Raw genomic sequence first — 19186 nt, forward strand, 5'->3', positions numbered from 1 at the left:
GGTATGGAAGAAAGTGTAACAGCAGTACTGAGGAAAAGTGTGTGAAACCCACTGAGGTTAATGTTGAAACTTAGAAAAGTGGGAAACGAGTGAGGAGCAAACCTAAATGGTTATCTGATTATGAATATGATGAAGTAAGTGAATAGATTTTTTTTTAGCATTTCATTGTTCTTTGAGTTATATATATTGTTTATTTTATATGTATATATATATATATATTCACTGAAAAAACCATAGGTTTCACACCAGTTATAGTTAGCTGGAAATTTTACTGATATAAAACCATTGAAATTCCCACGTTATAGTTAGTCGGACTCACTATAACTTGCGCGTGCAATGCACTGCTGATGACATCACATATTACATCACTCATGACATGGTGAGTGACATCACTCATGACATCACTGATGACACCATCCTTGTGACACAGTGACAGACCTCCTCTCAGTGTAAAGTAACCCTTGAGACACATATTCAAAAATAGAAACTGAAATTTTAGAAAAATGGACATACCTATATCAGTTACAACAAGCAATTCTGTACTTCCACTATCTATATACACATCCACTCATTCACCAACAGTTCTATATAGTCACTCATACATATACTCACTCATCATATGAAGAGATACACCTATACATCCTGTTACACACCGACATTCATCCAAAAGTTACTCACACACATATTCACACGTGCAAATAAACTATTGAACAACCATTTATTTGAATATAGAGTTATACACACACTTCCACCTTACTTCTATTGAAAATTACACATATTTATTCTCTTAAACAATCACTTATAGAAACACATACTTATTTAAACAGGAACTCTTACAATCTCTTACTCTCACATATACTCACTTATATACATCAATATTCATATATACTAGATTAAAACATATGTAGTTACTGATAAAGACACTAGTGAGACAGTCATTCACTCACTAACAAACACATATAGACACTCATCCACCCATACAGTCCTGTACATATGCTGTCTTCAAAACACATACAAACAAAGAGTCAGTCACTCATGCATCTATGTGCTAAGTAATACCCCCACCAAACCATATAGACACTCAAACTGATACTAATAAAAATATCAAATAACCCATATACATACGCATGTAGCTACTTATCAACACATGTAGCCACTTATACACAAAGTGAAACACTAATATATGTATTTAAATATTTAAACATAACTCACTAATATTTATTTTTCAGAAAGACACATATTCACTGGATGGTGTCATCAGTGATGTCATGAGTGATGTCACTCACCATGTCATGAGTGATGTAATATGTGATGTCATCAGCAGTGCATTGCACGCGCAAGTTATAGTGAGTCCGACTAACTATAACGTGGGAATTTCAATGGTTTTATATCAGTAAAATTTCCAGCTAACTATAACTGGTGTGAAACCTATGGTTTTTTCAGTGAATTTAATAGGTTTTTTAAATGCTAATTCCTAACTATAACCGGTGTGAAACCTATGGTTTTTTCAGTGAATTTCATAGGTTTTTTAAATGCTAATTCCTAACTATAACTGGTGTGAAACCTATGGTTTTTTCAGTGAATTTCATAGGTTTTGTTAATGCTAATTCCTAACTATAAGTTTCACTTTATAAATAAGACTGTTAGCACTCTAGTTGTTCTTTTTAACACTCTGGTACATTCTGTCATTGGGCTACAGTTGGGCTACATCTAGTTGAAATTTGGGCTACATTTACAATTTTTGGTCTCTGGTGGCCATCTTTGGGCTACATTGGGCTACTTTGGGCTACATTTGGGCTACATTTTGGCTCTAACATATATTAAGCCCAATGTAGCACAATACATATTTTTATAAAGTTAATTTTTTTACAAACCACTTCAGAATAGGGCTACCTGTCCCTACAATTATCCCATTTTTTTAAAAAATTTTTTTGGGGGGAGCGCTCCCAGAGCGCGCCCCGGAGTGCGCCCCGAAAAGCGTATTTCTTAAAAGCGCCCCCTGGCGCGCTCCGGGGAGCGTCCCGTGAGCGCCAATATCGCAAACGAAAACATGATCGTGACGTATCGCGTAACCGCGACCGCGTGATACGCACGGCGTAAGCGCACCCGGAAGTACTCGAGCGAATACGATCGCACAACGTAAACTTCCGACGTGCTTACGCTGCGCGCCCCTGGGCGCGTAGCGTAAGCGCGTCGGGTCATGTGAGCAGAAAATAACACTTTTCATTGGTTCATAACAGTTTTAGTTTCATAATGATGAAGCCCCTGGTCTGGTGACCTGAAAATAACACTTCTCATTGGTTCAGGACAGTTTTTTTTTCCAAATGATGAAAGACCCCACCTTTTTTCCTTATTCTGACTTTGTCCTTTGACTGAGGAAGACCTGTTTGTTGCTCTCTCTACTTTTTTGCTCCAAATAATGGCTTCAGTAGTAGCATCAGCTGGTGCATCTGCCCCACCACCACCACCACAACCACCAAGAGGACCAGCTCCAAATTATATTGGTGGTCAAGAACAGGAGGAGGAGGAAGAGGAAGAGGAGGAGGGGAGAAGAAGATGGCTGCCAGAAGAAAATACACCTTACAAACCCAAACCACACATTGTCTGGCAGTTTTTTTCAATCCCAGAGGGGCAAAAAAAGGTGAATGCGCCCAAGGTGACTTGCCTCATCTGCAATGATGAACTTTCACGGGGCAACCCAAACAAAAAATATTCTTTTGGTAACTATACCATGATTCGGCACATGACCAGAAAGCACCCAAACAACTACTCTCGTGCAGAGTTCAGGGAACTGGCCAGTAACCTCCCCCAGTCATCAAGGACCCCCTCCCAAAGAAAGCAACCCACCTCATCAGAACCAGAAACATCCGAGGTGATGCCTTGCATTCAGCCGAGATTTGCTGATTTTAAAATCACTTGTTCTGCATGTGGCAAGCTTATCGCCTATGGCGAAAAAAGCGTTAAGCTCATCGTCCTTGCAGGTGATAATCACAAGTGCCCCAAAAAGAAGTAATTTTTTGGGTTTTTTGTTTTTTTGCTGCAGTTGAGCCAGTTTCAATTCCCTTTTTTTGTTTCTCCCCCTAAAAAAATACAAAAAATATATAAAACTGTTTAGAAAAGCCAAAAAAAGTTCAAAAAGTTCAAAAAACACAAAAAAATATAAAACAACAAAAAGAAGAAAAAAAAAAGTTCTTTTCAGAACTACCTCCAATTTCTAAATAAAAACTTCATTTTTTAAAAACTCTGTCATCTTTTTCCCTCATTTTACGCTCTCCGGTGCGCTACCTGGTGCGCGCACCGGGCGCTTCCCCCGCGCAAAACGAAAAAAAAAAAATATTTTAAATGCCCCGCGGGGCCCTTTTATAGCCCCCTCATCAAACCTAGGGGGTCAAAGGGGTCTATCCCTGACGCCTTATGGTCAGTTCCCCCTTTGTTTTAGCCACCTCTTATGTCTCGATTTTACCGAGACACAAGATGGCAGCCGCTCTGGACTGTTTCGAATGTTTACAGACACCCGAGAGCCAATCAGCTTTCCATGCGCACCTCGCGTCACGCGCCCGGAGCGCTCCCTGGTGCGCGCACCGGTGCGCAGCTATAGATATATATATTTTTTGTAACCTAAATTACTCAAATTCCACTGCAGCACATATCTTGAGACATAGCAAAGGCACATCAGGCTACCAATCCCTACAATTTTGCCAAATTTGGTGGAAATCCATTCAGCCGTTCGGGTTAAAAGTGAAATCGACCGCCCTATGGAAATTAACATGGGGAAAACGCGTTTTGGGACCCCCCTTTTATCTCGGCCCCCGCTTGATGTATCCCACCCAAACTTTCAAGGAAGGACCGGAGCTCGACGAGGCCATTTTCAGGAAATTTTCAGGCAGATTCGTCAACCGGTGCCAAAGTTATTCCAAATAGAATTTTGAGATTTAACATTGAAAAAAATCCTAACTATAACTACCTACTGGCGACCGCCAGTAGGTAATATATATATATATATATATATATATATATATATTTACATATCTATCTGTGTATATATATATAGTATATATATATATATATATATATATATATATATATATTTATATATATATATATATATATATATATATATATATATATATATAGTGTTATATATATTTTCTGTAAACTTGTATTCTTAATGTGTAATTTAAGAACCCTGCAATTTCTATTCTTCTATTTGTATTTCTTCTTAAAGGGGAAAGATGTGTTATGTTCTAATGTCATCCTATAAATATGTTTGCTCGTACCACTCCTTTGTAACAGGGAATTCTAGATTGTTAAACAGAGAGCTACTGAGGAGCCGCCGAGCAAGAGGCAGGAGAAGGTGTGCTGCTTTGTGCCTTCTTATTGGTGTTCCAGTGAGGATTAGTAGTGTTTTACTTTACTGTACTGCCATCCTTTTTTCTGTTATACTCCAGGATGGACGCCTGCGCCCCGGTGACCAGCTTATTGCCATCAACCGGGAGTCTCTGGTGGGCAGTACCAATGAGGAGGCCAAACGAGTCCTGGCAAAGAACCGGCTCCGGTAAGGAGTGTGTAACCATAAAGGGACTTTGAGTGGGGCACTGTAGAGGTGTGTAGTTGCACAAAATGGATGGTCATCTCCATGGAAACCTTAGCCATTCTGAACACATCCCTGTGGCCTGCAGATAGTGATGGCATTAAATGCTGCGTTGATAAGGGCATGCGTTTGCAATGTTATATATTTCGTTATCACTGCACGCTAAGGTTTTGCTTGAAAGAGAAACTTTGTCTATATTATGGCAAGATCACCTGAACGAGGCTCAGCCAGTTGAAGCTTAGTGTTTGAGACTGCGTTAAGGTAAAGGGTTTCAAATGTTAGAACATGCACCCCTCCCTGGGCCCTGGCGTGCCGTGTGCTTTCCCCGGACTGCATTATTTACTTGCCTGGATCTGCCAGGGGTGACAAGCAGCATTCTACAAAGTCACCTTACATTATATTACTTGGCTAGCGCTGAAGATGTATTGCTACCAGGTAAAACACAGCCTCAATGTTTTCACAAGATGACTGATTTCCTCTGGATGGTCAGTGACCTCGCAGTTAACATATCCTGGTGACATCCAAGTAGGTGCTTATTTGACATTTCCGCTCCGAATTTACCACTGGACTAAAAAGTAACATGGTATTTAAAAGAAACAGTTAGTTATAGATTCCTTACCTTAGAATTAACCCCAAGTGTTAGACTGGAACCGGAAAGTTTTTCGTCAGCAGTACAACTGCGCGTTGGAAGGTGGCGCTGGTCGACTCTGCATTTGTCATTGGCGTCGTGGTTGCCAGAATGACGTCCCAGTAGCTACAAAGACGACACCCTCGCGCGCTGATGTCAGTTCTTTCTTTTTCTGCGCCAACAAGCGCAGATCTGGAGAGAGCAGTACCACCAGTCACTTTTTTAATTACTTTTTCTCGACTTTTGTTGACATCGTTTTTAAGTGCATCGACTCCTGGTGCACGAGGGATGCCTGACTTCAAGGTTTGCGGGTCCTGTAGCTGATTGATGTCAGTGACAGATCCACACCACTTGTCCCTATTCTGCCTGGAGCGCGACCACGACTCCAAGTCGTGCTCCGACTGCCGGACCATGAATCCGAAGCCTTTGCGGGAGCGGTCCCGAAAGCTTTTCGAGGCCCGTCAGTCAGCTCCCCGGCCCTCAATGTCTCAATCGCGTAGGAGGTCGAGGGACCGGTCGCGGAGCTACCATCATTCTTATTCCAAGTCTTCGCACTTGCGGTCAGGTAAGTCGAAGCACAAGAAGAAGTTGAAGAAGCATTGTCGCTCTTCGACTTCTCCCCATCCGTTGGCCGACACGACGAGGGATGCAGGTGGTGCCCCTCCTGCAGCTCCGCATGTGTCCCCAGCCAACATCGACCCCGGCCTCCACCTCGATGTAAACACTGAGCCAGACTGGTGCCGACGGGTACTTTTGTGCCCCTGTTCTACCCTAGCTCTTTGAGACCAGATTGGCAGCCAGAGGAGGGTGAGGGGGACTGGGAGGGGTCTGGGGACCCTTTAAGGGACCAGTTAGGCTATGAACTGGACTGGAGAGAGGAACTGGGGGAAGCCAGTGGTCTGATTACCTCACCAGATCTTGGCATGTTGTCTCCTCCTACCATGGGTCCGGAGGATGGAGCGTCTTATGCAGTGATGTTGCGTAGAGCAACAAAGGCTCTCAGCCTCGAGCTACCTACAGTGGCAGACTTGACTAACCTCCAGACAGAGGTGCTTCAACCAGCAGCGAGCTCTTCGGAGCCCTGCTGCTGTTTAATGAAGCCCTAACAGACATCCTTATGGGCACCTGGTCCAGGCCTAAAACAGAGGCTCCTGTGGATAGGATGATTGGCCGACGCAACAGCCCGGCCCTGTCTAAGCCTCCACCTCCAAGGGCTCTTTCCCTACCGCTCCACCTGATAGGGAATCCAAAAAGCTGGACCATCTTGGGAAGAAGATGTTATCTTCCTCCACCTTGGGACTGTGGTCGGTAAACACTGCATGTCTGTCTGTTACACCGACTCCGTGTGGGATATGGTTGCACAAGTGCTGCTTCAGTGCCCGGACAAGACCCAGGCCGTACTCTCTCTGGCAGTTGCTAAAGGGAGAGACGCAGCGAAGTTTACCATCCGCTGTGGGCTGGATACCTCCGACTCACTGGGCAGGATGATTTCCACATCAGTAGCCCTTCGATGCTACACCTGGTTGAGGTTGACTGGTTTCTCAGGGAATATCCAATCCACCCTTATGGACATGCCCTTGATGGCCTTCGCCTATTCGGTGACAATGCGCCAGAGCGCTTTGAGGACTCTCGGACTCCCTGGACTTCTCCACCACCTGCCCTGCTCAGTCTGCTTTTTGTCCCTTTCGTGGCTATGGAAGGGGTGCCCCACCACATCCCACCCAGAGCCACAGGCCAGCACAAGCTGTTCAGCCCATGCACGGCCAGGGGCGTGGGATCCACCACAGTGGATCTGGGGGACAGCGGGCGGGCCAGTCCACCACAGTCCCATCTGCAGCAGCCTCAAAACTCTCCTAATCTGACCTTTCAGGGCCACCAATCCCCAGTGGGCAGCAGGATTTGCCATCACCTCCCCCACTGGCGCACCATCAGGTCGGAAAGGTGGGCTTTGCAAATAGTATGTAGGGGCTACTCCCTCCCCTTCAAGACTTCTCCTCCATCCATTCCACCTCAGTACCATTGCATTTCAGAGGATCATCTGGCCCTTCTCCAACAGGAAGTTTTGACACTCTTGGCCAAGGGAGCCATCAAGCGCGTTCCTGTCCCAGAAGCAGGCATTGTTGCTATTCCCACTACTTTCTGGTGCCCAAGAAGGACAAAGGCCTGCATCCTATCTAGGATCTCAGGGACGTCAACTACTTCCTCCAGAAGGAGAAGTTCAAAATGTTGACGCTAGCTCCGGTCCTGTCTGCCCTCGACCCTGAAGACTGGATGGTAGCGTTGGACTTGCAAGACACTTATTTTCATATCCCCATCCAGCATTCCCACTTGAGTTACCTGCAGTTCACGGTAGGCCACGAGCATTTTCAGTTTACTGTGCTCCTCTTTGGCCTTACCAGCGCCCCCCGGGTGTTCACGAAAGTGATGGCGGTGGTCGCATCTCATCTGCACAGATCAGGGGTTTCAGTCTTCTCTTATTTTTCCAACTGGCTGTTGAAGGCAGGCTTGCCCTAGGCTGTCGTCTCACCTCCAGACTATGGCTGACTTCCTGCATTCGCTGGGGTTCTCCATCAATGTGCCGAAGTCACACCTGAGTCCCTCTCAGAAGCTCTTCTTGATTGTAGCGGTTCTGACACAACACAGTTTCGGGTCTATCCTCCCGAACACCGAGTCTGGGATATTCGGGCTATGATTCCGATCTTTCAGCCTTTATCCCGGGTTTCAGTCAGGATGACCCTCAGGCTACTGGGCCTAATGGTCTCCTGCATCCTGCTGGTGGACCATGCCAGATGGCATATGTGGGCTCTGCATTGGGACCTGAAGTTCCAGTGGGCACAACTTCAGGGGAACCTGTATGATTGCATCCAGGTCTCAGAGGGCACTGCACACCAATTGCAGTGGTGGTTAATGAACTAGGATTGGGTCAATGGCAGATTCCTCTCCCTTCCCCAACCAGAATTCACAGTGGTGACCAATGCATCACTTCTGGGATGGGGAGGCCACATGGGGAATCAGAGAACAGAGGCCTCTGGTCTCAGGTGGAGTCTGGGCTCCACATCAACCTTCTGAAGCTTCGGGCGATTTGTCTTGCACTCAAAGAATTCCTTGCCTCTGTCCGGGGAGGAGTAGTACAGGTGTTCGCGGACAACACCACCGCCATTTGGTACTCCATCAAACAAGGCGAGTGGGGTGGTGGACGCTATGTCAGGAGGCCCTCTGCCTCTGTACATGGCGGTAACATCAGGGCATATCCCTGGTGGTTCAACACGTAGCAGGTTCCTTGAACACCAGGGCAGACAAACTCAGCTACAGGTGCATGATTGATTGTGAATGGCTTCTTCACTCGGAGGTGGTACAAGTTCTCTTTCGACAGTGGGGAGAGCCTTGCCTAGATCTATTTGCCACTGAAGAGAAAACGCATTCAGCAATTCTGCGCGTTGGAATTTCTAAGGCGGCACTCACTAGGAGACGCTTTTCGTTGCGAGTAGAGTTGCGGTGTTCTATACGGTAGGAACTTCTGTTGCAGCAGCAGGGGAAAGTTCTCCCCCCAAACCTGTCCAGGCTCCACCTCCATGTGTGGAGATTGAGCGGCGGCAGTTGACGTCATTTGGCCTGCCTCCCGAAGTCTGTGATGTTATCTTGGCAGCCAGGGGTCCCTCCACTAAGACCTTATACACCTGCTGATGGAACAAATTTGTGGCATGGTGCACAGCGAGTCCCTTGTTGGATACTATTTTCTTGAGGGCATTACTCATCTTTTTCCGCCTGTTCCCTTCGTAATGCCCCAGTGGGCCTTGAACTTGGTTCATACATATCTTATGTGCGCTCCCTTTGAGCCGCTGCATAACTGTCCTCTCAGGCTTCTATCTTTGAAAACTGCCTTTCTGGTGGCCATCACCTCTGCGTGCAGGGTGAGTGAGCTACAAGCTCTTTCTTCAAAGCCTCCCTTTCAGGCTGTTCATTCGGACAAGGTTGTCCTCAGAACTAAACCTTCCTTTCTTCCCAAGGTAGTTACTTCTTTCCACATTGGCCAAACCATCACTTTGCCTACCTTCTTTCTGCCTCCACATCCTTTGAAAGAGGAAGAGAGGCTCCACCAACTGGATCCAAAACTGCGCTTTCCTTCTACTTGGTTCACACCAAACATGTCCGGGTGGACAACTAGCTCTTTGTTGGTTACGTGGACACCAAGAAAGGTCGGGCTGTGCACAAACAGATCATCTCCATGGGTCATTCTGTGCATCAAAGCTTGCTATTCTTTGGTAAAGAAGGAGCATCCAGTGGGACTGAGCGCCCATTCGACCTGAGCGACAGCAGCCACCACTGCTTTGGGACGGGGAGTACCCCTTACTGACATCTGTCAGGAAGCTACATGGGCATCGCTGCACACATTCAGGAAACACTACTGCCTGGGCAGCCAAGTCCGGAGAGACAGCTTCTTTGGCCGTTCTGTTCTCCAGGACTTTCTGGTGTGAGTTTAGTTTGCAGTCCACCTCCGGGGTTGGTATTGCTGTGGTATCTATTCTAAGGTAAGGAATCTATAACTAATACTTTCAGATGAACAGGTTACTTACCTTTGGTAATGATATATCTGTAAGAAACATAGGTGAGTTATAGATTCCTTACCGCCCCACCCATCCTCCCCATTCTGCAAACTGACTTTTAGGGTAAAGGACTTCCTTTCAGGGCCCTAGTTTTGTGCACCATTGGTCAGTGTCTTGCATGGCTTTGCGCTTCTGGGGTGGAAAGTCGTGTACAGAACTGACGTCAGTGCACAAGAGTGGCGTCTATGTAGCTACCGTGACATCATTCCGGTCACCACAATGCCAACCACGAACGCGGAGTCAACCGACGCCACCTTCCAACGCGCAGGGGTACTTGTGACAAAAAACTTTCTGGATCCAGTCTGACGCCTGGGATATATAACTAACCTATGTTTCTTACAGAGATATTGTTACCGAAGGTAAGTAACTTGTTCTACTAATGCAAGCATGGACATTGAGCCTCCTAGTTTGGTAGTTAAAAACAGTCACTAACTGGGTGAAGTGGGACCCTTGTGTTGCGGTGTCATGCACCTGCTTCACTATTCATAGCTACGCACCTGACTCCAGGAAGGGGACAGAGTTAACGGGATTGCAAGCTGGACGCTGAGAGTTCCTTTAGACCCGGAAAATTACCCAGGGTTGGAATGGTTTCCCTGGTAATTATCAAGGGGATTTGTAATGGAAGGTTGGTTGTCCCTGATAATTTCCCATTTTATCCAATCTCCAGGTGAAATGTACCAGATCAGCGTTAAATTCACGGACCATGTAATTCTAATGCTGCTTGCAAAAGGATTTAGCAATCCTGTTGGAATTAATGAAAAGTTCTCGAATGAGATAGGGTCTGAAAAATTCCTAAAAGGTTCCCCGGACCAATTGATTGTCTCCATGTGACGGATAGTCTTGACTCTGACCAAGCATATGCTCTTGACATGTTTTTTTGTGTTTATTTAACAGCCTTCTCAGCGCATTTCTAGTGAATGTTGGCACAAAGCATTCCTTCTGAATTTAAAAAGTATACTTTTCTGATGATAACTCCATGAGTGAACAGATATAGTTACCATATGATCCTAATTTGTTTCCAGATTGTTGGGCACCAGATGCTACTCAATTGCAGCTAAAACATCTCAAAATGTCCCTGGTTTGGACCCTAAAAATATTTTACATTTTTCATTAAAAAATACCATTGCCTGAAAGTGAAAAGATCTCTAATTTGTCAGGAAAGACACTTTGTTTCATCTGAATATGCGTTCAATTTGGAATGTTAATAAAGAATTAACTGAGACCATAAATCTGTCAGCTTTCTCCCAAACAAGCCGCATGGTGCCATATCGTGAAACTAGTTTACACGTAAAAATGGTCTTCAATAGAACTACATATGCTTGTTGTTTGTAAATCGTTTCTTGTGCAGCAGAATATTAAAAACATTCCTCTAGTCTTGTGTGCTAAATATGCCCCTAATTTGACTAACAATCCTCATTGCCTGAGATATCATACTGAAGGTAGTGGCAACTCTCTAAACCATTGGGCATCAGAAGAAACCAACATTTTCTGTATCCAGCTCCAGAAAGTGAATCATGCTATATTATTAAAGGGCAACCACTTTTACAGAATTTATAAGTAAAGAAACAAAAACACTCAAAAAATGCAAAGAAAATGCAATTCTATATATTCTAAGATAGCAATTAGTAAAATATGTAATTTAAAAATACTCTTATTCAGCTTTTTTCTACTGGCCCCTTACGACGAGACTGCCATAGCATTTTATACTGCTCCCGCTCGAGCAAAAACAAATACAGTCAGACAACTAAAATTGCTTATTTTTCATTATATGTAAAATATCAAATTACCTTCCCTGTTACTGGAGCCTTGAGCTCTTCTTGAAGGAGCATTATGAGCACCCCTTTTTGACTAGCCCTTAAAACTGATCACTTAAAAACGATTCCTTAAATTGCCATTTTGAGACTGGTCTTTTGCAGGCACATGCCTCAAAGGAAAAACTGGTCGCAAACGGGCAGATTCTCAGAATCTGCCCCTTTGCCACCGGTATTTTTGCATTTGGGATGCATCATCCCAAATGCAAAAATTGCAATTTAAGGAATCTCTAAATTGCGATCCCTTAAATTGCGATTTCATTTAAGGAATTCCAAATTGAGATTCCTTAAATGCAATGCATTTAAGTAAGAAAAATGCGATTTTGCTAATCGGAGTAGCAAATTACCATGAAGTTGAACTTCATGGTAATTTGCAAAAACTTTGGAAAATGCACTTTTGTGCATTTTTCAAAGTTTCATGTTGCGCACTCACTTGCCCTTAGGGCATGAGTGTGCAACATTTGTGCCCAGATCAATTTCAGGGGTGCAACAGGGTGTCATTTTGACACACTTGTACCCTTAATATTGCATGAGCAATTTGCAAGTACCTACTGGTACTCACAAATTGCTCATGCAATCTCCAATTCATTCCTATGGGCATGGAGGCCCATGGGAATGAATGGAACAGCATTCCTTAATTGCGACTAGCAATTTTGCGAGTAGCAATTAAGGAATGTGTAGGAATCTCTATTTTTATAGCGATTCCTACATGCAAAGGCTTTTGCGATTCCTAAATAGCGATTTCGTAAAAATCACTATTAAGGAATCGCAATTCCTTCTGTTGATGCATGTGGCAGTTGGTCCCTTAACGGTGCCCTCAATTTAATGATTTCTGCAAGTCTTTATAAGTTAGTAATTTTCTTGGTGTCTGTCTTTCGTAGGCACGACAACAGCACAGAAGTGTCCTTTATCCCAGGTCGAGGGCAGCTCACAAGCACCCCTACCCACAACAACCTGCACTCAACATCTCAAAGACCCCTTGGAAATGGACTTGGCCCCTGCAGGCTGAAGGTCCATGTACGGTCTCCTGAGGTAAGTAGTGCCTCTTTACAATGTGTACCACACCCCACACTGCCACTCTTCCGCTACCCACCCGAAACCTGTTTTCAACGTGGACACTTGCCATGTTATATGTCCCCTCACCTCCCTGTGGGGATAACCAGTGATATTCCTCTTCATTCCGAGCTGCATGCCACGTGCTACGCATTCCACGTTAGCAGGGCCGTTTGCACTACAATAGCGGGTAAACATGGCGTTTGCATTTCTCGGGAGCACACCAGCTTAATTAATGAGGTACATCTGGTGTCCGGTTAGACTTTTACCTTTGTATCACCTTTGTATCCATCGTATGCAATGTTTTACTAATTAGGGTACTTCAACTGATTTACTGATTTAATGATTGACTTTGTGGTATTTCATACAATTGTGTCTACATGTATTCCATTATTATTTTTACGCCTGATTTACAGTTATCAGTACAGGGTTTAATATCAGTTTTTACTTTCTTACGGAGTGGTGTTGACAAGTCCTGTTTTCATGTCTATGATTTAAATAGATATAACCAATGTCTTTCAAACATGTTCTCCACGTGATGAAGCCGTCTTCACGGCGAAACGTTTGTGGAATAAACAGCACTACGTACATACCGGTGTCTGCCTCGTTCATGCCCTGAGAGCGTACTTTACTGACTTTGTTGCTCTAATTAATATATATATATATATATATATATATATATATATATATATATATATATATATATATATATATATATAGATAGATAGATAGATAGATAGATAGATAGATAGATAGATAGATAGACAGACAGACAGACAGATAGATAGATAGATAGATAGATAGATAGATAGATAGATAGATAGATAGATAGATAGATAGATAGATAGATAGATAGATAGATAGATAGATAGATAGATTGATAGATAGATAGATAGATAGATAGATAGATAGATAGATAGATAGATAGATAGATAGATAGATAGATAGATAGATAGATAGATAGATAGATAGATAGATAGATAGATAGATAGATAGATAGATAGATAGATATATGTAGATAGAGAGCGAGAGAGAATTGAGATAACGAGAGAGAAAGAGAGAGAGATGGTGAGAAAGGTATATAGAGATAGCAAGAGAGAGACATAGAGACAACAAGAGATAATATATATATATATATATAGAGAGCTAGGGAGAGAGAAAGAGATAGCGACAGAGAGATATATAGAGATAGCAAGAGAGCGCGAGAGCGATATTGTGATAGACAGATAAAGAAAGCGAGAGCTAGATAGAGAGAGAGAGAGAGAGAGAGAGAGAGAGAGACAGAGTGAGAGATGTTTTTTGCTAAACTGTTTCTGAGTGGCATCCTTAAGCTTAAGGGCAACTCGTAAACATATCTTCGAACAGCAGGCCAGCCGTGAAGGATTGCACCGTCATTAGAAGATAAATATGGGTCTGCAAGTTTGGAATTGGTCCAAAACTTGTCATCAGCAGGAGAGATTCATCATTGGAAACCGGCCCGACCTTTTCAGACCCACTGAAGGGCTTGGATATAAACATTAAATTAACACTTTTGAAGTATTGAGCTAGCAGTTAAATTGACCCCATTGATGGGGGAGACTTGGCGCAGCACAAGAATTACGACTCCCACCATGCAGTAAGTATTTACTCACCTGCGAGTGCGAGGCCCACTAAAGGGCTAATTAATTGTAAGGCATGTAAAAGGAGTAAATGTGTGCTGTGCAGAATCCATGACTGGCAGTTTGTATTTCCCTATGAAGAAGAAGCAGGAGCTTTGAAAGGCATCAGGGATGTAATTTTATTGAAAAACAATGGCCGGTTTCAGCAATCAATGGTTTTTGCTAAACTGTCTCTCGTGAAGTGGCATCCTTAAGCTTCAGGGCAACTCGTCTATATATATATATATATATATATATATATATATATATATATATATATATATATATATATATATATATATATATATATATATATATATATATATATATATATATATATATATATATATATATATATATATGTATATATATATATGTATATATGTATATATATATATATATATACACACATATATATATACAAACAACAGCTCACAATATCTACCCCTTACATGCTCATATATATAGGAAAAGAGAGAGAGAGATAACGAGAGAGAGAGAGAGGGGAGATATTGAGAAAGGTATATAGAGATAGTGAGAGAGAGAGAGAGGAGATATATATATATATATATATATATATATATATATATATATATATATATATATATATATATATAATATATCTCTCACCACACTCCTCCAAAGAAAAAGCAGAGGCTGCATTAGGGGATATCACGGACGCATCTTTATTCAGCAATACACTACTTGGTGAAGTTCGGCAAAAGTTTAGCCTTCTTCAGCGCCTGGAGTGTTTCAGGAGGTGTGGGCGCAATCGTAGCTTAAAAATGTTCTGCCGCACACCGATAGGTTGTAATCCGCTCCGCCCCCAAAGCTGATGCCTTGGCTCACCTGCTGTTATACACCTGATGTGTGGAGGCGACAGGTCCCAGAATGCTGTTTCATAACACGGTGAGTAATGCAGGGGTAATCTGTTACTTGTGCGGGCTGATAGGAATCATGATATTGCTCGCACCAATATCCTACGTACCGCCTGAACTCTGGTGTCTCCTTGAATCCCCAGACAGAATCAAACTCTGAGGCACAGGAATCCGAATGGTGGGGGCAAGTCCAGTAATCCAGCTAGTTCAACGCAGAGTAAAATTTCTCCAACACCGCTCTGTCTTCTCCTGACCCCGGAGGTGGGCCTGGGAACATCCAGTCCCCTGGAAATGCGAGAAGTACGCTGCACCAGATGCCAGCAAGTCCCAAGCCAATTTAGCGATGCGGGGGCCTCTGTAGCGCGTCGCTGGCTCACGCACACAGTTTCTCAGCACACACCTCCAAATATATATATATATATTATCTACTGGCGGTCGCCAGTTGGTATATATAGTTAGGATTTTTTTGAATAGGGATTTCTGAAAATTCTATGTTGAATAATTTTGGCGTTAATGGACGGAATTGGTTGAAATTTTCAGGAAAATGGCACATTTTGTTTCTGAGCGTCCCCTGAAAGTTTTGGGGGGTTTCGTCAAGTGGGAGCCGAGAAAAAAGTGGGGTCCCAAAACGTGTTTTTAACATTGAGTTTTCCATAGGGCGGTTGGACTCACTTTTAGCTCGAACGTCTGAATGGATATCCACAAAACTTGGCAAAATTGTAGGGACTAGTAGCCCGATGTGCCTTTGCTATGTCTCAAGATATATGCTCCAGTGGTTTTTACGAAAATTAACTTTGAAAAATATATATTGGGCTACATTGGGCTATATATATGTTAGAGCCCAAATGTAGCCCAATGTAGCCCAAAGATGGCCACCAGAGACAAAAGAGCCCAAATGTAGCCCACATATCAGCCAGATGTAGCCCAACTATAGCCCAATGACAGAATGTCCCAGAGTGTTCTAAAGAACAACTAGAACGCTAACAGTCTTACTTATGACAAAAGTATGGCACACCTGAAGTCATCTTGATTGGAATAAAGTGGTAACACTTAATACATTTAATTTGAAAAGGAACAAAATGAGGGGTTTCATTTTGCCATAGAAATGTTATATATTGCGAACAAATGCCTTTGAAAAAGAGACATTCTCGAAACGCGTCAGGCAGGACGCAAGGCTGTTTTATTTACTGGCATGTGAACTTTGTCCATACCTCGAATTAAAGGCTGGTAACCTTACATTCCTGTTCGTGTGCTTCTCCATGGAAGTTACCTGGCGTTTTGAATAAATAAGGCGGCGTCCCCGGCCGCGGAGGATGCACCACCCCGGAATCACAGGGGGGCCACGAGTTACAGATGCTACAACTCGGATGCGGAGCGGAAATGGAGGATTAAGGACAAACTCTATTGCTGGGCTTATTTTGAGCCTAATTGAACAGCGATAAGTGCGCCGAATTATGGAGGACATTGTGTGTTGACTACAACTCCCAGAATGCTCAAGCAACCCAGAATCGTTATAGCCTCATTGGGAGGCGGGCCATGCAGCAATTATATCAAGGGAGTCATCAACTGCCACAGCACGCTCCTTGCGAACAAATGCCTTTGAAAAAGAGACATTCTCGAAACGCGTCAGGCAGGACGCAAGGCTGTTTTATTTACTGGCATGTGAACTTTGTCCATATCTCGAATTTAAGGCTGGTAACCTTACATTCCTGTTCGTGTGCTTTTCCATGGGAGTTACCTGGCGTTTTGAATAAATAAGGCGGCGTCCCCGGCCGCGGAGGATGCACCACCCCGGAATCACAGGGGGGCCACGAGTTACAGATGCTACAACTCGGATGTGGAGCGGGAATGGAGGATTAAGGACAAACTCTATTGCTGGGCTTATTTTGAGCCTAATTGAACAGTGATAAGTGCGCCGAATTATGGAGGACATTGTGTGTTGACTACAACTCCCAGAATGCTCAAGCAACCCAGAATCGTTATAGCCTCATTGGGAGGCGGGCCATGCAGCAATTATATCAAGGGAGTCATCAACTGCCACAGCAAGCTCCTTGCGAACAAATGCCTTTGAAAAAGAGACATTCTCGAAACGCGTCAGGCAGGACGCAAGGCTGTTTTATTTACTGGCATGTGAACTTTGTCCATACCTCGAATTAAAGGCTGGTAACCTTACATTCCTGTTCGTGTGCTTCTCCATGGGAGTTACCTGGCGTTTTGAATAAATAAAGCGGCGTCCCCGGCCGCGGAGGATGCACCACCCCGGAATCACAGGGGGGCCACGAGTTACAGATGCTACAACTCGGATGTGGAGCGGGAATGGAGGATTAAGGACAAACTCTATTGCTGGGCTTATTTTGAGCCTAATTGAACAGCGATAAGTGCGCCGAATTATGGAGGACATTGTGTGTTGACTACAACTCCCAGAATGCTTAAGCAACCCAGAATCGTTATAGCCTCATTGGGAGGCGGGCCATGCAGCAATTATATCAAGGGAGTCATCAACTGCCACAGCACGCTCCTTGCGAACAAATGCCTTTGAAAAAGAGACATTCTCGAAACACGTCAGGCAGGACGCAAGGCTGTTTTATTTACTGGCATGTGAACTTTGTCCATACCTCGAATTAAAGGCTGGTAACCTTACATTCCTGTTCGTGTGCTTCTCCATGGGAGTTACCTGGCGTTTTGAATAAATAAGGCGGCGTCCCCGGCCGCGGAGGATGCACCACCCCGGAATCACAGGGGGGCCACGAGTTACAGATGCTACAACTCGGATGTGGAGCGGGAATGGAGGATTAAGGACAAACTCTATTGCTGGGCTTATTTTGAGCCTAATTGAACAGCGATAAGTACGCCGAATTATGGAGGACATTGTGTGTTGACTACAACTCCCAGAATGCTCAAGCAGCCCAGAATCGTTATAGCCTCATTGGGAGGCGGGCCATGCAGCAATTATATCAAGGGAGTCATCAACTGCCACAGCACGCTCCTTGCGAACAAATGCCTTTGAAAAAGAGACATTTTCGAAACGCGTCAGGCAGGAGGCAAGGCTGTTTTATTTACTGGCATGTGAACTTTGTCCATACCTCGAATTAAAGGCTGGTAACCTTACATTCCTGTTCGTGTGCTTCTCCATGGGAGTTACCTGGCGTTTTGAATAAATAAGGCGGCGTCCCCGGCCGCGGAGGATGCACCACCCCGGAATCACAGGGGGGCCACGAGTTACAGATGCTACAACTCTGATGTGGAGCGGGAATGGAGGATTAAGGACAAACTCTATTGCTGGGCTTATTTTGAGCCTAATTGAACAGCGATAAGTGCGCCGAATTATGGAGGACATTGTGTGTTGACTACAACTCCCAGAATGCTCAAGCAACCCAGAATCGTTATAGCCTCATTGGGAGGCGGGCCATGCAGCAATTATATCAAGGGAGTCATCAACTGCCACAGCACGCTCCTTGCGAACAAATGCCTTTGAAAAAGAGACATTTTCGAAACGCGTCAGGCAGGAGGCAAGGCTGTTTTATTTACTGGCATGTGAACTTTGTCCATACCTCGAATTAAAGGCTGGTAACCTTACATTCCTGTTCGTGTGCTTCTCCATGGGAGTTACCTGGCGTTTTGAATAAATAAGGCGGCGTCCCCGGCCGCGGAGGATGCACCACCCCGGAATCACAGGGGGGCCACGAGTTACAGATGCTACAACTCTGATGTGGAGCGGGAATGGAGGATTAAGGACAAACTCTATTGCTGGGCTTATTTTGAGCCTAATTGAACAGCGATAAGTGCGCCGAATTATGGAGGACATTGTGTGTTGACTACAACTCCCAGAATGCTCAAGCAACCCAGAATCGTTATAGCCTCATTGGGAGGCGGGCCATGCAGCAATTATATCAAGGGAGTCATCAACTGCCACAGCACGCTCCTTGCGAACAAATGCCTTTGAAAAAGAGACATTCTCGAAACGCGTCAGGCAGGACGCAAGGC

At 44.2% G+C, this 19186-nt stretch overlaps 1 pseudogene; it reads left to right on the forward strand.

Annotated features, from left to right (window-relative positions):
• LOC147685425 (syntaxin-binding protein 4-like) overlaps positions 1-19186 on the forward strand; it is a 1115687-nt pseudogene that overhangs the window by 668713 nt on the left and 427788 nt on the right.

This window comes from Lissotriton vulgaris, chromosome 10, assembly GCF_964263255.1.
Source record: "Lissotriton vulgaris chromosome 10, aLisVul1.2, whole genome shotgun sequence".
Lineage (NCBI taxonomy): Eukaryota > Metazoa > Chordata > Amphibia > Caudata > Salamandridae > Lissotriton > Lissotriton vulgaris.